Raw genomic sequence first — 8,441 nt, 5'->3', positions numbered from 1 at the left:
TAATGAAAGAGGGTAGAAATGTCTGACATACAGCAGGCAAGTGACAGTGAATTATTGTGATATCATCTTGAAAACAAATATATCTGACTCATGTTTTCTGTCAGCAAATCTTTGGAATGGCGAAACGAGCTTAAGACTTAATCTAGAAAACAAAAAACAAATGGAAATAGTAATCTCATCTCATTTGTTAAAAACCGATCACTGAATCAAATTCAAAGTAAATATTCTGTGGTTTTCAAATCTCAAGTTCAGATGAATATTTCACTAGAATTTAATAAATAAATGTGGGAGTTTCGATGGATACAACATTATCATTATATATAAATGTGAAATTGAAGACTTTAGCTTTCCAGTATAGTGTGTGTTTAACCACATCAATAAGAAACAACTTACTTCATTGGTCTTATGGTTTGTAACGATGCATTCAGTCGATTCTAGAAAAGATATACAGACAATGTAATGTTGTTACTATTACTATTGACTGCTCTATTGGATATAAATGATTGTGTTCCTTTATGAAACGTCGAGGACAAATATGACAGGACGTATAGCAATATTACCCAAACAATATTCATGTCATTAAAGCGAATTTACAAGTCTAAGAACTTGAACAAATGACTGACAATCGTCATTCCAATCATTAAAAAAAGTACACCACAGTCATTGCCAAACCAGTAAACAAGAGATATAAGTCTTAATCTAAACAGGAACTGATGTCAGCTGTTTTGATAAGAATGACAAATAATTACTGAGTTGTCATATTAAACCACAAGCATATTAACACATTATGAAGGTTGAGTCTAGAAATAGATTATTGTCCTTTAATTTTTATGTTGTTTCCCAACTTCGAATACCCCTCACTAACCCCTGTGAGCATAATAAGGGTTTCTGATTGTGAAATAGTTCATTCAATGTAATCATGACATCGAATTTAGTTGTACTGTAATAAAATGGCATTGAGTTATTGCACACAATGAACAAGTATGTGGTTGAATTGGTGTGACGTAGTATCACATGTCTTTAAATATATAAAGTCACCTAATGTTTCAGGTTCCCAATCTGACACCATAATCTTCAGTGTGCCAATATTTCCGGATATGTGGCTAATTCAACTGATTTTTATAAGTGTTCATGATGACCGCACATCAGTGGTCTACGTATAATGCAAATCTAAAAATTGACTGTTAATAGGTCGGAAAGATTGCAGTTATCTCAATACATAATACACAGTTTACCACTAATTGATCCGATAAAATGCCTTCTATGACCATAACAGTTAGGCACCAATAGGTGGATCTTTGTCAAAATATAAAACTTCATAATATATTTTTGTATAAGTGGCTGTTCTCATTTTAAAGAATAATTCTAAACCACGTCATATTTTGTTTACATCGTAATGCAAAATATGTTTATTTGTTTGTTATATATTATCTCACAACTCGCTGACGGTGATTCTGCACGTATAACATTGACGCCCATTCACACATGAGTAAGTGGTCACACAATTACACAGTGTGTACGTTGGCTAATGATGCATCATGATGCGCCGCATTTCCAATAAAAATAAGTTAATTATCTAATTAGCTTTTGCTACGCTACAAAACCAATCAATATTTGTAATCAATTGCATTGTGATGTGAAAGACAGATGCCACAATTTGACAATGCCGCGAATATATAATAGTCATTATTACATACTTCACTATAGGTATCTTGTGAACATAATATTCATTATTTACGTTAACTGTTATATTTATACATAGTTTTATAACAGGAATACGCCAACCTCAGACTACTATTTTATATTGATCTGAGCGCCAACCATTCTACTTCCTGTTCTCACTGATCTACTTTCTGTTCCCGTGACCTTAAAACAGTTCCGGTTAATTGAACTAGGTAATACACTGACAATATCTTTTAATAAATTATTTATTTCTTTGAGATTTGATTTGACCAGTATCTGATGAATGGCTTGAACGTCGGTGGTAATTATGATATGGCCTGCATGGAATTCATGTTGTAATTTGGCGTCGACCATTTTCGATTTGCCCATAGCAAAACAGTACCAGTTTGAGTTGGTGTGCAAAAGTTCACAGATAATGACGTCTCTAACAATCGATGGATTACATGTGAATAATTGCGTATTCAACAATCGTTTTGCTCAACAACATTTTAAATTAGAGATATTACTAATTGCTATACTGCCCACAATATATATACTACTGGTATTGTGCAATACAACGACTTGATTGGCATAGACCTACAGCGCAAGAACATATACCCAGTATATCGTTGAAGACAAGTCACATAGAATACAAAACAAATCGAAAAAGACATTCCACAAAAACAAAACAATTAACTGACAAGTACATTACGCAATATAGACAAGAATAAATATATGGACCTCATGGTTTACATGAAGCCAGGTGTTCAGAAATGAATGAGCTCATACCGCTCCACGTATAACACCCACCATATATCTTTCTGAGTCATACTCATATGGTTTCTGTTTGAAAAACCACAGGGTGATTATTTGCAATTGTATGACAGTGTTATTGTATTCAACCACGGAATACAATGTAAGTTCACATACTAGTACACACTACAACTATCAGTAGAATAACGATATATCGGAATAATTAGTAGCTTTTCATTGGCATGACACTGTCATTGCTAAAGGACATTATTGCGTTAAATTTGCATTGCTCATCCAACCGACTCTGCAGTAACACGAACCCAACCCGTTGCCAACTTTCTCAATGGTTTGGGGATGAGCAAAGAAGTCAATGAATTGTTCTTGGTTATGCAAATTAGCTTCAGCCGTTAAAGTCAGTAGTGTCGTATTGAGACCAACTGTTTATCCCAAATCTCGCGTTTGTGTGTCGTCGTATAACTCGGTAAATGCTTTATATAGCTTATATAAGCTTATAGCTTATATTATAAACTATATTGATGTGGGTAGAGTTTTGCCACGAGGCCCACTATAGTCATTTCATTAGTCATTTTATTTGAGGTCAATTTTAGTGAAATCGTCCGCTAGCACCAGTTCATTTTCGTCAAAGATTAATTTTTTTGGCGCCATCTCATACTGGTGAGCATTACGATTGTTCGCTTTTTATTTGGTTGTGTCAAACACAATATATTTACACGTGTGTTCTATAATGTACTATGTATGTGGACAATAAAACATTTTTATTGCACCCGTTGGGTAGCTAAACGAATGTATGCTCATATTTATCATACGACCAATTATGTATGTGTAAGATATTAATGTAATCGGTCTGTGATGTATATGTATCTCTGTCTGACCACCAATCTGATATGAGAAATATAAACTAAAATACACACCTATATTCAGGTGAAAAAGAACACTAGTACCCCCTGCACTGAGATATGCAACAAATGCAGCAGGATACATTATTATCCGAGACAGTAGGGTCAATGTTAATTGACACTAAACATGTCGGTAAATATACGTTCAAAAACGTAGACTACGACGGTCGATCGTAACTGACAATCTTCTTTGAGATTAGTTAACCAATGATTGACAATCAAGTACCAATGTATCATATATATTCATGTCAGTTTGAAAACATTATAACATATTGTATTTCTATGAACTCATGTACGGCGTTCTAATTATTTGCTTTATCAATTACTTAAATATAACAACAGTTAACTTATATGTTTAAATGCTACCTGTACTTTTCAAATAAATAAATAAATGATATATTTATAATGCTCTCATTAAAGGCTAAATATAGATTTGTGATACATGAAATACATGTACAAGCATTGTCAGCCATGGTAGTTAATGGTCAACCATTGTCACATAAACATTGCCATTTCCAACTAACCACGTTTGACTAAGGTTTGTGTGATATGCATTGGTCTACCAATGACATACACTCGTGGACCACCAACTTAGTTGACAGTCGGGAATGTTTTTATTGATATGGCTTGATGCACACAATCAGTTTTATACTTCAAAACATGTTGGATATTTGAATTACAAATTGGAAATATATGACTTCATTCTTCCCAAAATATTTGTAAATTGTTTTAATCGTTACAAATCAAGATCAATAGTTGGTAGGTCTGATTCTACCAACTTTATTAAACGTTTCTATACTGAAGATTATCATTATTAGTATGCTGGAATTTTTGCGTTTGGAGGATATAATTTTCAAAACATTATCGGTATTTCAACAAATTGCTGGCAATAAAAAAATTAGTTAAAAACAAAAAAGTACAAAAGAAATGAGTCCTTCAGTTTTACGTCCTAGTCATATTTTTTGTAATTGTATTTCAATTATACATTCAGATGGAATTGAGATCAAGAAGTCTACAAAACCTACATCTTGAATATGTGCCATCTGACAAAAAAAGGATTATTTTACTTTCACCATCATCAATTGTCCATATCGTCATAGAAATATCTCACTCTTTCCTACCTATGAGATATAAATTCCTCATTCGCTATACCCGGACCTGTAGTACTTATGTACAAGCATTATCTTATTTCGTACAAATTATAGGCTTGTGGTTAAATATAATAACACTGTTTCAGAGATGATCTCAGATGGCATTCATGTAACTTGTCTGATGTAGACCTCACATTCCTCAAAGTTTAATTATGATGCGGACTGATAATGCCACATTTGGAGCAGGATGTGTTCACTGATTTTGAAATACCTGATAACTCTTACTGGTTGTATACCTCAAATACCATGTGCCGTACTTTCACTGATTTGACAATGTTTTGTAATCTATTGTATGTTTGTTTGGTAGCTGTTTTGTGTCCGTGAACTTGTATTATCTATGGCACTTGTATTCTTGTATTGTTTTGTATGTTATTTCCACTTTTATTATTTGTTTCTGATTGTAATGTAACTTACCTGATTAATTTATCAACCATAAACCAATTGTTCAGGTCATTCTATATCAATATCGTTACTCTTGCTTGAATAGGAAAGTAATACATTTCGGTTGTTGTCAGGACAACAAAACGGATTAGGTTGTCTTCTGTTTATCAGATTCCTTGCGGTTGCTATTTTTGTAATATAAACTGCAGTAACTAACTTTTCTTGAAAATTGTGAAATGGACTTTAGCGACGTTTTCGCTAAGACATCATTACTATGACAATTTACCAATAACTGCTCAGTGAGAAGACTTAATGTCAATGGGACTGTTGATTGCCAGTTAAGTCTCGTATATAATACTTTTTCTGAACTTAACGCTTCGTCACTGATTGATCGTTTAGATTACTTATTTCTAAGAAAACAGTTGACTTCTTTATAAAAATACATCTTATAACTGTACAACATACATTTAACAGTTGGCTGTTGGTAGATCAGAAGATGGAGATAATGTTATATCTCCATGGTCAAACAGACTATTGTTCTCCCAACGTAGAGTTGACCACTGATATACTGAATGGTTTCATTTATTACAACAATTACTGTTATCATTGCTAGTAGATTTAACAATGTAATATATTGGTTACATATTTGTCTGTATCTTAACGTAACATTTACCACTGATAGTGAGACTATTGTTCTATTAATGTAACAGTTCGCCAATCATGGAAAGACAACTGCAATTAATCACCATTGGGTCGGAAAATCACCTTTCTGTCAATGTCAAAGTTGTCCACTTGGTCGATATGTTACATTGATACTCTTTAAAACGCCACCGTCAAATATCAGTCTTAAATATAATTCAATATTGATATTAAATCTAATAAATGATAAATCCCTTTAAATCGCAAATAGAACGGCGCCAGATGGCCATGGGGGCTTTTGGTGACCGCCAATGTATGTGGAAATCGCACCCGACGGAGAATACGTGGTTCAAATAGCTTTTCTTTTATAAAAGTAGAAACAAAGAAGAATAAAAGACAGAATAACAATATGATAAACTAATCCATGTGTTTCTGCATCACAGTTGTTCGATGTGTTCATCCATAATTATGATATCAACAGCAAATGTCCTGGGTTTGCTTAGTTAAATGTTGGGAAATTGCAGAATACTTGGTTGGTCTCCTACCCTTACTAACGTGTTTTATATTTCAACTGCTAGATGTGGGACAATTCGAGTGAGTTGGGTGGGGAACACAAGTTCAGCTAATATTAGAGCTCCAAGTTATAGGCCACGCCCACTTTTAAGTTATTTTTTTTGGATCGACCACACCTACTTTTACCCAATTATCAAGGCAGAACAAAAGTTCTTTAATGATCAATTCCAATGAAATCGCTTGACTGTTCCATTTTGAAAACTTTCTTACATTACTTTTTAAATCTGACAACAGTACTTTAATAGTCAACATCCCAGCATTTCACACACTACACACAAAATCCCTTATGGATGGACTAACTACCATTGCAGCCACCTTTACTGTGCCTCACAGTGAGGGAGCAGTTGTTAGGAGAACACACTCACTGTTGTTATGTGTAATAGATGGCTCATTTACGGTGATGAATGTGATTGGTTCAAAGCTGCAATCACATTTTGTGTACAATTCTGAAATAGTGCTTTAGTGTTCTGGTCAGATTTAAAAAAAAATACATTTTCGAAAAAAGTGGCGTTGAGTTTAGTTACACACTAGTGTCAACGTCGCGAAATGGTCTTCATGAATTCCGGGTTAAAATTGTGTCGTTCCCCATTAAAAGTGGGCGTTGTAAGGTCAAAAGTGGACGTGAAATGTTTAACTCGTGGCCTATAACTACACCAATAAAGACTACACAAGTTGTCTTCTGAATCTTTGCTTAAATGACATCGACTTGGTGATATATGGCATTGCATTCCACTGGTAGGTACAACTGTGAAAAAGAAGGAATTGTTGCTGCGCAAACCTGTGAAATAGTCACTGATAATTTCTCCCCGGTGGTACAAGATAATCTGCATACTTACAGAATAATGCCCATGCAACTGTTTCATCTAACTTGTCGTTTTCCACTAAAGCCAAAATTAAAGAGAACTCGACACTAAATAAATCATTAATGATTTATTAAAGCGGTTGCACATTTCAATTGCCGGGCTCTTCATATACACTGCAAGTTGGAGGACAACGCCAAGATAACAATAGGAAAAGATCAAACAAAAGGTGGAGACAGATGGCATGTTTGGGAGGACCAAAACTAAAATCATGCATACATTTGTTTTTACTAGAATGTCGTGAAAGTTATCGGACCAGTTACTGGTCGGCTACTTCAAGTTGGTTACTTGCGTACTATAATACCATTTTATTGAATTTTATTTTCGGTATATCTCATTTCATGTCTGGTACAATTTTCGTGGGCTGTATGGCGATTTTCCTGTGACCGCCGGCGAAATATGATCGCCATTCTGCGCGGCGTCTGCTTGGATAGGTCGAACTAGACGCCGATGAGGCGCTTAAGAATACAAGGCAATGACACAACTATCGGAAAATTTGTTTCAGCTCTCCATATTTGTAAGTTTCCACGTTATTCCAAATATGGTTAGTAATAATAACATCGTCCACTTGCACGGTTTCGCATCCGTTCATCCATCTATCAGCAAACTGCAGCTGGAACATTACACCTTGCAAATTCTACATGTTGTAACAACAAATTTACTAACGGTGGCATTACCATTAATAAGCGCACCTCTTTTAACAACGTACGTCCAATAAAATGCTTTAATTAAAAGTCAATCATCGCCAGAGAAAACCAGTCACTTTTTACCGTTTTGGATCCCGATTTCTAGTTCCCTTTCAAAATGACGTTCTATCTTCAATTTTGATTTGTTTTGATAACATAACCCGCATCGCATTCCCATTATCCTCTAGCCATTTAATAATCGAGTTGTATTTTTATTTTATGTAGAAGCTAAATAAATAATATGTGCGCAATTACTACTGAGATAAGTTTCTTGTAACCAATGCTTTGTATGAAATGGATCTTACATAAATTCATCTGAAATAGGTATGTCGGGTATAATCACGTGTAGTCGGAGAAGTCATGTGTTAGGGTTGACAAAAACAGCAGATCTATCAAACTTCGAAGTAGTGTATAATTAAGCATCTTGGGCGAAAATAATGACGTACTCGCACGTCAGTATAGTTGTTGAATACCATGGTAACGTTATGTTACAATAGCTCAAGATGTTGTATCACGTGATGAAGACATATTCTCTTGGACCGACTGAGATGTTAGTGTCAATATTTCGAGAGATCGAATCGCTCTTGCCAGATTCGTAACAATACTAGATCATTTCGAATAGCTGTACTGGTTGTGATCAGCATATTGCACTAGTATAGGTAGTCTGATTGATGCGTCCGCGTTGGCAGATAAAGATGTCCTCCCTCATGAACCACTCACCATCATCAGCTGACCGGTTGTCCAATTTGCAAAACCCGGCGCCACAGTTCTTGCTTATCGTCTATAGCAAGTACTTCAGGCTGATCGGAAGCCCTCCCC

Source organism: Saccoglossus kowalevskii, chromosome 13 (genome assembly GCF_978046115.1).
Source record: "Saccoglossus kowalevskii chromosome 13, keSacKowa6.1, whole genome shotgun sequence".
NCBI classification, from domain to species: Eukaryota; Metazoa; Hemichordata; class Enteropneusta; family Harrimaniidae; genus Saccoglossus; species Saccoglossus kowalevskii.
The sequence above is the reverse complement of the archived record's forward strand: the minus strand, read 5'-3'. Positions refer to the sequence as shown.